Raw genomic sequence first — 14644 nt, 5'->3', positions numbered from 1 at the left:
AATAAATATGTGATATGGCAATAGTGACACCAAAATAAGCCACCTATTTATAAAACTGACATGGAAGAAATACTAAAGGTTAACTTCTGAAATTGTAGCCGATGTTAAAAAGATTCTCATTGTCGGCAGGTTTCGAACCTGCACGGGGAGACCCCAATGGATTTCTATTCCATCGCCTTAACCACTCGGCCACATCAACTGACTGTAAGGTGTGTGCACATAATCTGTATGCAAGTTTTCAAGGTGTCCCACAGCAAATTCCTGATATTCTGCAATGCACTTTTTAAAAATAATGTTTTTTTCAGCAGGCACATTCTCTCCTAAAAACAAAAATTGCATGCGTATATCTCTAGTTTGGAATACCATAGGCTTGCATGCATACTCTCATGGGTCACTCACGTTTTTTGGACCCTATTGCACTCTGTTTTCGTGCTGCTTTTAGTATATGGCCGATATTACAGAAGTCTACCATCTTTGAGTATTTGAGGCTCCTTTGTAAGTGCTTTATATTTTTTCCTTGAAGAGCTATATAATAAAGGGGTCCGGGAAAGATTCCATTTATGGAAGATAAAAGAAGGCCCACTTGTCTCACCAAATGCTGTAGAGAAACCTGATGTTTTACTCATGTTATCCTTAGTTCGTTTTTGTTAGACCTTGCATTCTTAAGGTGGTCCCAACCCCACCTTATTGCTTTTCACCTCCGCATTTTGCTGTATCTTTTTGTTGGCCTTAGGACTCTGATCACTTTATCGCTACTAATCAGTGCTGAAGTGCACGTGCTTCTTCCCTAATCATGTGTATAATTGGAGTATACCTGACTGACAGATTTAATTTACTTGAAAGCCCCTTGTAAAGTGGTATACCATATACCCAGGGACTGATTGTGCCGCCCAAATAAATAGCATTTCAAACCTGTCTCAAGCCTGCTACTGCAGTGCCTGTGCTGCAGTGTACTGCCACTTCGACTTGGCATTTAAAACTACTTGCCAAGCCTTAAACATCAATTTTATTACATATCAGTAACCCCTAAGGTAGGCCCTAGGTAGTCCTAGGGGCATCATGCTATGTAAGTAAAAGGTAAGACATGTACTGTGGTAGTTTGTATGTCCTAGTAGTATCAAACAGTCTATTACATTTTTCACTACTGTGAGGTCTGCCCCTCTCATAGGTTAGCATTGGGTATTCCCTTATACTTTTTGGGGGGTAATTCCATATCAGAGAGGAGAAGCTTTATTTATTTATTGATAAATCCTATCTACTGGTGAGGTTGGATTTAATCTTACTGTTGAATAAATGCCATTTTTAGAGAGTGAGCATTTCTCTGCTCTTACTGCTCTATTTGCATTGAAACCTGTCTTCGATTGACGTCTGGATTAGGCTGCGAGACAGCTACATATGTGCATTCCCTGTAGACAGCCACAACACAGGTCACTCAACTGCAACTGCATTCATCTGCATTCTGATTAGCGTGGGGGAGAGCTCCGCTCCCCTTACCGCAAATATGTTCAAGAACGATAATTTATGTCAGTAAGTACAGTATACCTACATCTTATAATCATGTGTGTTTAAATAATTTGTTGTTAGATTGTTTAAATATTGAAAAGGATCTGTTTTTAATAGACAGTTTACAAAAACAACTGGTACATTTGGGAATTCTGTAAAGGAAAAACCCAACTGCCCTGACATTGCCAACCACAATGCCGTGACTCGGATTCGAACCGAGGTTGTTGCGGCCACAACGCAGAGTACTAACCATTATACGATCACGGCGAGCTACTTGGGCTCGATAACGTACAGTGACATGAAGAAATTATAATTGGGAACACTCAGGGCTACTCCTGTGATAGGCTGAATGTGTTCATTGCTTCCTCATTCCTTATACAAAGGCTTTATCTCCTCAGTGGTTGATAGGCTGAAACCGTTTCCTGGCCGCCTGCTTGTGAACTGGCAGGAGTCAAAGATCACACATACACTGGTGGGCCTGTGATGGGACACCAATGCAGAGAAACACACCTGGCGCAGATATTCTATTCTGTTTATTAGACCTGCATCTCCCCTGTACCTCCTCAAGCCATCTGTATGTGAAACAAGAAAGAATTAAGGAACGGTCCACCTACACTTTTATTGGGAGGATGCTGCCGTGAGCTCCTCCCAGCTAATCACACAAACAGCATTAAAGCAAGATGACTACACAGTTAGAGGGGACTGCATGGTTAGGTTTTTGAGGAATTATTGAAACTGACCTCATTGACCCATAATCAGAGCTGTGGCTAATGACTGCATGCCTAATTATGATGAAGCAAGCACCATGGCTCGTAGGGGCCCCACAACACACTTTTCTTAGCTCATTGAATTAAAGTATAAACTTCTGCCATGTGTGAGTGGTAAAGGCTTGTTAATTTTGCTGCTTTTCAAATTCACGTCTGACAACAAGACGAAGGAACATTGGGGCATCAGACGCTTTGGAAAGTAGCCACCAACCGCAGAGAAAGAGAGAAAGAGGGAAAAGACAGTATGAGGTGTGGAGAAAACAGCAGCAGGTACAAGGAGCTCAAATGAGATTAATGGCGCCTCAGTAGAGCACGTAAAGGAACAGTTACAAATCTAAGAAAAGGGAAAGAAAAGACTAGGAAAAAACACAGAAAGAGCTTGTAGATGAAATTCTCTTCCAGGAACAGCAGGTTAGGAGAAATTACACAGGGAGCAGTTAAGCTTGTAACACGGGGGAGAATAGAAAAGAAAATGCAGTTTTATGAAGTGTGTTTGCCTAATCCAGCTAGCACTTTTATTTTATTTCTCTATTTGCTTCTTTTATTGGTAAAGTAAGTTTCAAGTGCATGCACAGGTATGACCGAGAGAGCCAGGGTATAATAATTTGAAGCGTTTGCACCAGCGCTAATGAAGGACGAGAGTTATAGCAAAGATATGAAAGGGGGAGCGATAATAAATATGTGATATGGCAATAGTGACACCAAAATAAGCCACCTATTTATGAAACTGACATGGAAGAAATACTAAAGGTTAACTTCTGAAATTGTAGCCGATGTTAAAAAGATTCTCATTGTCGGCAGGATTCGAACCTGCGTGGGGAGACCCCAATGGATTTCTAGTCCATCGCCTTAACCACTCGGCCACAACAACTGACTGTAAGGTGTGTGCACATAATCTGTATGCAAGTTTTCAAGGTGTCCCACAGCAAATTCCTGATATTCTGCAATGCACTTTTAAAATATAATTTTTTTTTCAGCAGGCACATTCTCTCCTAAAAACAAAAATTGCATGCGTCTATCTCTAGTTTGGAATACCATAGGCTTGCATGCATACTCTCATGGGTCACTCAAGTTTTTTGGACCCTATTGCACTCTGTTTTCGTGCTGCTTTTAGTATATGGCCCATATTACAGAAGTCTACCATCTTTGAGTATTTGAGGCTCCTTTGTAAGTGCTTTATATTTTTTCCTGGAAGAGCTATATAATAAAGGGGTCCGGGAAAGATTGCATTTATGGAAGATAAAAGAAGGCCCACTTGTCTCACCAAATGCTGTAGAGAAACCTGATGTTTTACTCATGTTATCCTTAGTTCGTTTTTGTTAGACCTTGCATTCTTAAGGTGGTCCCAACCCCACCTTATTGCTTTTCACCTCCGCATTTTGCTGTATCTTTTTGTTGGCCTTAGGACTCTGATCACTTTATCGCTACTAATCAGTGCTGAAGTGCACGTGCTTCTTCCCTAATCATATGTATAATTGGAGTATACCTGACTGACAGATTTAATTTACTTGAAAGCCCCTTGTAAAGTGGTATACCATATACCCAGGGACTGATTGTGCCGCCCAAAGAAATAGCATTTCAAACCTGTCTCAAGCCTGCTACTGCAGTGCCTGTGCTGCAGTGTACTGCCACTACGACTTGGCATTTAAAACTACTTGCCAAGCCTTAAACTCCAATTTTATTACATATCAGTAACCCCTAAGGTAGGCCCTAGGTAGTCCTAGGGGCATCATGCTATGTAAGTAAAAGGTAAGACATGTACTGTGGTAGTTTGTATGTCCTAGTAGTATCAAACAGTCTATTACATTTTTCACTACTGTGAGGTCTGCCCCTCTCATAGGTTAGCATTGGGTATTCCCTTATACTTTTTGGGGGGTAATTCCATATCAGAGAGGAGAAGCTTTATTTATTTATTGATAAATCCTATCTACTGGTGAGGTTGGATTTAATCTCACTATTGTATAAATGCCATTTTCAGAGAGTGAGCATTTCTCTGCACTTACTGCTCTATTTGCATTGAAACCTGTCTTCGATTGACGTCTGGATTGGGCTGCGAGACAGCTACATATGTTCATTCCCTGTAGACAGCCACAACACAGGTCACTCAACTGCAACTGCATTCATCTGCATTCTGATTGGCCTGGGGGAGAGCTCCGCTCCCCTTACCGCAAATATGTTCAAGAACGATAATTTATGTCAGTAAGTACAGTATACCTACATCTTATAATCATGTGTGTTTAAATAATTTGTCGTTAGATCGTTTAAATATTGAAAAGGATCTGTTTTAATAGACATTTTACAAAAACAACTGGTACATTTGGGAATTCTGTAAAGGAAAAACCCAACTGCCGTGACATTGCCAACCACAATGCCGTGACTCGGATTCGAACCGAGCCTGCTGCAGCCACAACGCAGAGTACTAACCACTATACGATCACGGCGAGCTACTTGGGCTCAATAACGAACAGTGACATGAAGAAATTATAATTCGGAACATTCAGGGCTACTCCTGTGATAGGCTGAATGTGTTCATTGCTTCCTCATTCCTTATACAAAGGCTTTATCTCCTCAGTGGTTGATAGGCTGAAACCATTTCCTGGCCGCCTGCTTGTGAACTGGCAGGAGTCAAAGATCACACATACACTGGTGGGCCTGTGATGGGACACCAATGCAGAGAAACACACCTGGCGCAGATATTCTATTCTGTTTATTAGACCTGCATCTCCCCTGTACCTCCTCAAGCCATCTGTATGTGAAGCAAGAAGGAGTTAAGGAACGGTCCATCTACACTTTTATTGGGAGGATGCTGCCGTGAGCTCCTCCCAGCTAATCACACAAACAGCAGTAAAGCAAGATAACTACACAGTTAGGGGGGACTGCATGGTTAGGTTTTTGAGGAATTATTGAAACTGACCTCAGTGACCCATAATCAGAGCTGTGGCTAATGACTGCATGCCTAATTATGATGAAGCAAGCACCATGGCTCGTAGGGGCCCCACAACACACTTTTCTTAGCTCATTAAATTAAAGTATAAACTTCTGCCATGTGTGAGTGGTAAAGGCTTGTTAATTTTGTTGCTTTTCAAATTCACGTCTGACAACAAGACAAAGGAACATTGGGGCATCAGACGCTTTGGAAAGTAGCCACCAACCGCAGAGAAAGAGAGAAAGAGGGAAAAGACAGTATGAGGTGTGGAGAAAACAGCAGCAGGTACACGGAGCTCAAATGAGATTAATGGCGCCTAAGAAGAGCACGTAAAGGAACAGTTACAAATCTAAGAAAAGGGAAAGAAAAGACTAGGAAAAAACACAGAAAGAGCTTGTAGATGAAATTCTCTTCCAGGAACAGCAGGTTAGGAGAAATTACACAGGGAGCAGTTAAGCTTGTAACACGGGGGAGAATAGAAAAGAAAATGCAGTTTTATGAAGTGTGTTTGCCTAATCCAGCTAGCACTTTTATTTTATTTCTCTATTTGCTTATTTTATTGGTAAAGTAAGTTTCAAGTGCATGCACAGGTATGACCGAGAGAGCCAGGGTATAATAATTTGAAGCGTTTGCACCAGCGCTAATGAAGGACGAGAGTTATAGCAAAGATATGAAAGGGGGAGCGATAATAAATATGTGATATGGCAATAGTGACACCAAAATAAGCCACCTATTTATAAAACTGACATGGAAGAAATACTAAAGGTTAACTTCTGAAATTGTAGCCGATGTTAAAAAGATTCTCGTTGTCGGCAGGATTCGAACCTGCGCGGGGAGACCCCAATGGATTTCTAGTCCATCGCCTTAACCACTCGGCCACAACAACTGACTGTAAGGTGTGTGCACATAATCTGTATGCAAGTTTTCAAGGTGTCTGTTGTACATTCTTACATTGCTTCTTAGCTTCCTTAGTCCTTTCTCTGTGTTTCTGTCTTGCATTTAGACTTTCCTTCTTGTTTCTTGTCGCAGTTAGGTACTCTTTGCATGCTGAGAGATCCTTCTGCTAGATGTTCATCTGTGCTGTGATGACGTCTGAGAATCTCCATGGGTGTTAGCGGAGAGGCTGCACATTCTGTGTTCCAGCCCTTGGTTGGAGAGGTGAGCAACGTGATGTGTCACGACGTGAGAGCAACGTGAGGGGTCACGCAATTTCGAGCTGCCATTTTGTTGTTTTGTCACCATAGTTACGGGACTACAACGGATCTCTGATAAAGCAGTGAGGAGGATTTCTTTTGTTCTATTTCCTTACTCAGCGCACATCGATGTATCCTGAGGTTGGGGTTTCCTTGGTGGTAATGCCCTGCACTATGACCGTAACGAACGTCCCTCAACTCGATGTCTCTTGTCAAATAGCACAAGTAAGCGAGCGCATGCATATCTAAATATAGCCCCGATATTTTACAGCTTGGCAGTTGAACACACTACTTTCTAGCACAAAGTCCTGTCATGTTTTCTGCAATTATTTTGGAATTAAAAACAAGCACGAACGAATTGGGAGAGTTTTTAATTCTTTCACAAGAGTGCCATCTAGTGGATTGTTTTGGTATATCATCATTCTTTTTGTTGGCAAAGAGACAAAACTCATGCAGTAAAAGTGTTGTGCAACAAAGAGATGGATGGCGAATGTGGCATTTGGCAAGTCCAGTATGTGACTGTGAGGAATCTCTAGTCTTATGAGGCAGGAGGAGAATTCAAACATGATGTCAATAGGTGTGAATTACAATTTTAGTGCAAGACTGTTTTCTCTAGTTGGTAGTCAAAACTACTGCAAACCAACTACGAAGTATATCTCAGGACTTGTAGTAACGAGCTAAGGAGATTCGAGAACCAGTACCTGAGGGGGACAACTGAAGTGGGCGAACGCTCCAGTGCCACAACAGGTTCACAACAGATTGTCCCTGGACCTAGTTGGTGGCTCCTGTAGTATATTGGGACAAAGATTCTTTAAAAAAAAAAAAGAAAGATAAGTAAAGCGAGACGACAAAGCAAATTCCAGGACCCGTTGAACTAAGCGATGGGTGGGGACAGGGAAATGTCCCTGTACTGGTAGAGAGTGAAGCAAATTCCAGGACCCGCTAAACCGAGAGTTGGGTGGAGACAAGAAGATGTCCCTGTACTGGTAGAGAGTGAAGCAAATTCCAGGACCCGCTAAACCAAGAGTTGGTTGGGGACAAGAAGATGTTCCTGTACTGGTAGAGAGTGAAGCAAATTCCAGGACCCGCTAAACCAAGAGTTGGTTGGGGACAAGAAGATGTCCCTGGACTGGTAGAGAGTGAAGCAGATTCCAGGACCCGTTAAATCAAGAGATGGGTGGAGACAGAAGAGTCTCTGGACTGGAAAGTACCGGGAGAGGACACAGGATGTCTCAGGACCGGGGTAGGGGTACCGGGAGTGGACAGACGTCGTCCCAGGACCGGTGGTGGACAAGACTCCCACAACCTGTACCAGGAGAGAATGAAGTGAGGTTCAACTCCGGCAGGGTTCATGACCGTGGTTCATGAAGCTCTAGAGTCTGTGTAATGAAATTTTTAAGGATTTTGGAAGCCTAAAAACAATCTGAGGCTCTTAACCCGAAGGATAGACCCAGAACCTGCACACCTGGTTCTGATCCAACTTTTTGGTCTGAAAGAAGTCAAGATCCATATTTTCTTCGGGGGTATCCTTCCAGAACTGTTGTATTTTCTATGCAGCGAATATCTGCGATGGACAATTTTTGTTTGAGAAAGTGAACTTTCTTTTTCTGTCTTTGGTGGCCACATTGATGGAAAGCAGAGAGTTGTCTGACTCTTCATTTTTGTCTGCTGAAGGGGGGAAGGTGGTTATAGGGATCTTCATCTTATTTCTCTTCTTGATCCTGATTCTTCTCTCCTTGTTCTGGAAGTTTTTGAGGTCTTTGACCTCCTTAGTGTTATACGTTTTCTTTTCTGTTTTCCATGCTTTATCTTCTTACGTGTTTGAGGTTTTCATATTTGTTGTTTGTAGGGGGGAAGATATGTTGTACATTCTTACATTGCTTCTTAGCTTCCTTAGTCCTTTCTCTGTGTTTCTGTCTTCTTACATAGCTGTATTCTATCTGTAGTGTTGGGGATTCTACTATGGGCAGTTGGTCTGGTCAGCTGTGGGGAACTACTGCTCTGTGTCTTAACTTCTTAACTTATTCTTAGTAACTTAATAAATACAACCTAACTACAAGAAGACGTGTCCTGCTGCATACTTAATTCTATTTACAACAGTGTCCCACAGCAAATTCCTGATATTCTGCAATGCACTTTTAAAAAATAATGTTTTTTTCAGCAGGCACATTCTCTTGTAAAAACAAAAATTGCATGCGTATATCTCTAGTTTGGAATACCATAGGCTTGCATGCATACTCTCATGGGTCACTCAAGTTTTTTGGACCCTATTGCACTCTGTTTTCGTGCTGCTTTTAGTATATGGCCCATATTACAGAAGTCTACCATCTTTGAGTATTTGAGGCTCCTTTGTAAGTGCTTTATATTTTTTCCTGGAAGAGCTATATAATAAAGGGGTCCAGGAAGGATTGCATTTATGGAAGATAAAAGAAGGCCCACTTGTCTCACCAAATGCTGTAGAGAAACCTGATGTTTTACTCATGTTATCCTTAGTTCGTTTTTGTTAGACCTTGCATTCTTAAGGTGGTCCCAACCCCACCTTATTGCTTTTCACCTCCGCATTTTGCTGTATCTTTTTGTTGGCCTTAGGACTCTGATCACTTTATCGCTACTAGTCAGTGCTGAAGTGCACGTGCTTCTTCCCTAATCATGTGTATAATTGGAGTATACCTGACTGACAGATTTAATTTACTTGAAAGCCCCTTGTAAAGTGGTATACCATATACCCAGGGACTGATTGTGCCGCCCAAAGAAATAGCATTTCAAACCTGTCTCAAGCCTGCTACTGCAGTGCCTGTGCTGCAGTGTACTGCCACTACGACTTGGCATTTAAAACTACTTGCCAAGCCTTAAACTCCAATTTTATTACATATCAGTAACCCCTAAGGTAGGCCCTAGGTAGTCCTAGGGGCATCATGCTATGTAAGTAAAAGGTAAGACATGTACTGTGGTAGTTTGTATGTCCTAGTAGTATCAAACAGTCTATTACATTTTTCACTACTGTGAGGTCTGCCCCTCTCATAGGTTAGCATTGGGTATTCCCTTATACTTTTTGGGGGGTAATTCCATATCAGAGAGGAGAAGCTTTATTTATTTATTGATAAATCCTATCTACTGGTGAGGTTGGATTTAATCTCACTATTGTATAAATGCCATTTTCAGAGAGTGAGCATTTCTCTGCACTTACTGCTCTATTTGCATTGAAACCTATCTTCGATTGACGTCTGGATTGGGCTGCGAGACAGCTACATATGTTCATTCCCTGTAGACAGCCACAACACAGGTCACTCAACTGCAACTGCATTCATCTGCATTCTGATTGGCCTGGGGGAGAGCTCCGCTCCCCTTACCGCAAATATGTTCAAGAACGATAATTTATGTCAGTAAGTACAGTATACCTACATCTTATAATCATGTGTGTTTAAATAATTTGTCGTTAGATCGTTTAAATATTGAAAAGGATCTGTTTTAATAGACATTTTACAAAAACAACTGGTACATTTGGGAATTCTGTAAAGGAAAAACCCAACTGCCGTGACATTGCCAACCACAATGCCGTGACTCTGATTCGAACCGAGCCTGCTGCAGCCACAACGCAGAGTACTAACCACTATACGATCACGGCGAGCTACTTGGGCTCAATAACGTACAGTGACATGAAGAAATTATAATTCGGAACATTCAGGGCTACTCCTGTGATAGGCTGAATGTGTTCATTGCTTCCTCATTCCTTATACAAAGGCTTTATCTCCTCAGTGGTTGATAGGCTGAAACCGTTTCCTGGCCGCCTGCTTGTGAACTGGCAGGAGTCAAAGATCACACATACACTGGTGGGCCTGTGATGGGACACCAATGCAGAGAAACAAACCTGGCGCAGATATTCTATTCTGTTTATTAGACCTGCATCTCCCCTGTACCTCCTCAAGCCATCTGTATGTGAAGCAAGAAAGAGTTAAGGAACGGTCCATCTACACTTTTATTGGGAGGATGCTGCCGTGAGCTCCTCCCAGCGAATCACACAAACAGCAGTAAAGCAAGATAACTACACAGTTAGGGGGGACTGCATGGTTAGGTTTTTGAGGAATTATTGAAACTGACCTCAGTGACCCATAATCAGAGCTGTGGCTAATGACTGCATGCCTAATTATGATGAAGCAAGCACCATGGCTCGTAGGGGCCCCACAACACACTTTTCTTAGCTCATTGAATTAAAGTATAAACTTCTGCCATGTGTGAGTGGTAAAGGCATGTTAATTTTGTTGCTTTTCAAATTCACGTCTGACAACAAGACGAAGGAACATTGGGGCATCAGACGCTTTGGAAAGTAGCCACCAACCGCAGAGAAAGAGAGAAAGAGGGAAAAGGCAGTATGAGGTGTGGAGAAAACAGCAGCAGGTACAAGGAGCTCAAATGAGATTAATGGTGCCTAAATAGAGCACGTAAAGGAACAGTTACAAATCTAAGAAAAGGGAAAGAAAAGACTAGGAAAAAACACAGAAAGAGCTTGTAGATGAAATTCTTTTCCAGGAACAGCAGGTTAAGAGAAATTACACAGGGAGCAGTTAAGCTTGTAACACGGGGGAGAATAGAAAAGAAAATGCAGTTTTATGAAGTGTGTTTGCCTAATCCAGCTAGCACTTTTATTTTATTTCTCTATTTGCTTCTTTTATTGGTAAAGTAAGTTTCAAGTGCATGCACAGGTATGACCGAGAGAGCCAGGGTATAATAATTTGAAGCGTTTGCACCAGCGCTAATGAAGGACGAGAGTTATAGCAAAGATATGAAAGGGGGAGCGATAATAAATATGTGATATGGCAATAGTGACACCAAAATAAGCCACCTATTTATAAAACTGACATGGAAGAAATACTAAAGGTTAACTTCTGAAATTGTAGCCGATGTTAAAAAGATTCTCGTCGTCGGCAGGATTCGAACCTGCGCGGGGAGACCCCAATGGATTTCTAGTCCATCGCCTTAACCACTCGGCCACAACAACTGACTGTAAGGTGTGTGCACATAATCTGTATGCAAATTTTCAAGGTGTCCCACAGCAAATTCCTGATATTCTGCAATGCACTTTTTTAAAAATAATGTTTTTTTCAGCAGGCACATTCTCTCCTAAAAACAAAAATTGCATGCGTATATCTCTAGTTTGGAATACCATAGGCTTGCATGCATACTCTCATGGGTCACTCAAGTTTTTTGGACCCTATTGCACTCTGTTTTCGTGCTGCTTTTAGTATATGGCCCATATTACAGAAGTCTACCATCTTTGAGTATTTGAGGCTCCTTTGTAAGTGCTTTATATTTTTTCCTTGAAGAGCTATATAATAAAGGGGTCCGGGAAGGATTGCATTTATGGAAGATAAAAGAAGGCCCACTTGTCTCACCAAATGCTGTAGAGAAACCTGATGTTTTACTCATGTTATCCTTAGTTCGTTTTTGTTAGACCTTGCATTCTTAAGGTGGTCCCAACCCCACCTTATTGCTTTTCACCTCCGCATTTTGCTGTATCTTTTTGTTGGCCTTAGGACTCTGATCACTTTATCGCTACTAATCAGTGCTGAAGTGCACGTGCTTCTTCCCTAATCATGTGTATAATTGGAGTATACCTGACTGACAGATTTAATTTACTTGAAAGCCCCTTGTAAAGTGGTATACCATATACCCAGGGACTGATTGTGCCGCCCAAAGAAATAGCATTTCAAACCTGTCTCAAGCCTGCTACTGCAGTGCCTGTGCTGCAGTGTACTGCCACTTCGACTTGGCATTTAAAACTACTTGCCAAGCCTTAAACTCCAATTTTATTACATATCAGTAACCCCTAAGGTAGGCCCTAGGTAGTCCTAGGGGCATCATGCGATGTAAGTAAAAGGTAAGACATGTACTGTGGTAGTTTGTATGTCCTAGTAGTATCAAACAGTCTATTACATTTTTCACTACTGTGAGGTCTGCCCCTCTCATAGGTTAGCATTGGGTATTCCCTTATACTTTTTTGGGGGTAATTCCATATCAGAGAGGAGAAGCTTTATTTATTTATTGATAAATCCTATCTACTGGTGAGGTTGGATTTAATCTTACTATTGTATAAATGCCATTTTTAGAGAGTGAGCATTTCTCTGCACTTACTGCTCTATTTGCATTGAAACCTGTCTTCGATTGACGTCTGGATTGGGCTGCGAGACAGCTACATATGTGCATTCCATGTAGACAGCCACAACACAGGTCAGTCAACTGCAACTGCATTCATCTGCATTCTGATTGGCCTGGGGGAGAGCTCCGCTCCCCTTACCGCAAATATGTTCAAGAACGATAATTTACGTCAGTAAGTACAGTATACCTTCATCTTATAATCATGTGTGTTTAAATAATTTGTCGTTAGATCGTTTAAATATTGAAAAGGATCTTTTTTTACTGGACATTTTACAAAAACAACTGGTACATTTGGGAATTCTGTAAAGGAAAAACCCAACTGCCGTGACATTGCCAACCACAAAGCCGTGACTCGGATTCGAACCGAGGTTGCTGCAGCCACAACGCAGAGTACTAACCACTATACGATCACAGCGAGCTACTTGGGCTCGATAACGTACAGTGACATGAAGAAATTATAATTCGGAACACTCAGGGCTACTCCTGTGATAGGCTGAATGTGTTCATTGCTTCCTCATTCCTTATACAAAGGCTTTATCTCCTCAGTGGTTGATAGGCTGAAACCGTTTCCTGGCCGCCTGCTTGTGAACTGGCAGGAGCCAAAGATCACACATACACTGGTGGGCCTGTGATGGGACACCAATGCAGAGAAACACACCCGGCGCAGATATTCTATTCTGTTTATTAGACCTGCATCTCCCCTGTACCTCCTCAAGCCATCTGTATGTGAAACAAGAAAGAATTAAGGAACGGTCCATCTACACTTTTATTGGGAGGATGCTGCCGTGAGCTCCTCCCAGCTAATCACACAAACAGCAGTAAAGCAAGATGACTACACAGTTAGGGGGGACTGCATGGTTAGGTTTTTGAGGAATTATTGAAACTGACCTCATTGACCCATAATCAGAGCTGTGGCTAATGACTGCATGCCTAATTATGATGAAGCAAGCACCATGGCTCGTAGGGGCCCCACAACACACTTTTCTTAGCTCATTGAATTAAAGTATAAACTTCTGCCATGTGTGAGTGGTAAAGGCTTGTTAATTTTGCTGCTTTTCAAATTCACGTCTGACAACAAGATGAAGGAACATTGGGGCATCAGACGCTTTGGAAAGTAGCCACCAACCGCAGAGAAAGAGAGAAAGAGGGAAAAGACAGTATGAGGTGTGGAGAAAACAGCAGCAGGTACAAGGAGCTCAAATGAGATTAATGGCGCCTCAGTAGAGCACGTAAAGGAACAGTTACAAATCTAAGAAAAGGGACAGAAAAGACTAGGAAAAAACACAGAAAGAGCTTGTAGATGAAATTCTCTTCCAGGAACAGCAGGTTAGGAGAAATTACACAGGGAGCAGTTAAGCTTGTAACACGGGGGAGAATAGAAAAGAAAATGCAGTTTTATGAAGTGTGTTTGCCTAATCCAGCTAGCACTTTTATTTTATTTCTCTATTTGCTTCTTTTATTGGTAAAGTAAGTTTCAAGTGCATGCACAGGTATGACCGAGAGAGCCAGGGTATAATAATTTGAAGCGTTTGCACCAGCGCTAATGAAGGACGAGAGTTATAGCAAAGATATGAAAGGGGGAGCGATAATAAATATGTGATATGGCAATAGTGACACCAAAATAAGCCACCTATTTATAAAACTGACATGGAAGAAATACTAAAGGTTAACTTCTGAAATTGTAGCCAATGTTAAAAAGAATCTCGTTGTCGGCAGGATTCGATCCTGCGCGGGGAGACCCCAATGGATTTCTAGTCCATCGCCTTAACCACTCGGCCACAACAACTGACTGTAAGGTGTGTGCACATAATCTGTATGCAAGTTTTCAAGGTGTCCCACAGCAAATTCCTGATATTCTGCAATGCACTTTTAAAAAATAATGTTTTTTTCAGCAGGCACATTCTCTCCTAAAAACAAAAATTGCATGCGTCTATCTCTAGTTTGGAATACCATAGTCTTGCATGCATACTCTCATGGGTCACTCAAGTTTTTTGGACCCTATTGCACTCTGTTTTCGTGCTGCTTTTAGTACATGGCCCATATTACAGAAGTCTACCATCTTTGAGTATTTGAGGCTCCTTTGTAAGTGCTTTATATTTATT

General features: G+C 41.8%; 4 non-coding genes across 4 annotated transcripts; all 4 read right to left on the bottom strand.

Annotated features, from left to right (window-relative positions):
* Positions 1-3059: 3059 nt before the first annotated feature.
* On the bottom strand, positions 3060-3141 carry TRNAS-AGA (transfer RNA serine (anticodon AGA)). Its single transcript has one exon. It is a non-coding gene; the product is annotated as a tRNA-Ser (tRNA).
* A 2859-nt stretch (positions 3142-6000) lies between these two features.
* On the bottom strand, positions 6001-6082 carry TRNAS-AGA (transfer RNA serine (anticodon AGA)). Its single transcript has one exon. It is a non-coding gene; the product is annotated as a tRNA-Ser (tRNA).
* Positions 6083-11303: 5221 nt separating this feature from the next.
* On the bottom strand, positions 11304-11385 carry TRNAS-AGA (transfer RNA serine (anticodon AGA)). Its single transcript has one exon. It is a non-coding gene; the product is annotated as a tRNA-Ser (tRNA).
* A 2861-nt stretch (positions 11386-14246) lies between these two features.
* On the bottom strand, positions 14247-14328 carry TRNAS-AGA (transfer RNA serine (anticodon AGA)). Its single transcript has one exon. It is a non-coding gene; the product is annotated as a tRNA-Ser (tRNA).
* Between the last annotated feature and the right edge of the window lie 316 nt (positions 14329-14644).

The sequence above is a fragment of the Lissotriton vulgaris genome, unplaced genomic scaffold, assembly GCF_964263255.1.
Source record: "Lissotriton vulgaris unplaced genomic scaffold, aLisVul1.2 SCAFFOLD_301, whole genome shotgun sequence".
In the NCBI taxonomy this organism is placed as follows: domain Eukaryota; kingdom Metazoa; phylum Chordata; class Amphibia; order Caudata; family Salamandridae; genus Lissotriton; species Lissotriton vulgaris.
The sequence above is the reverse complement of the archived record's forward strand: the minus strand, read 5'-3'. Positions and strand labels throughout refer to the sequence as shown.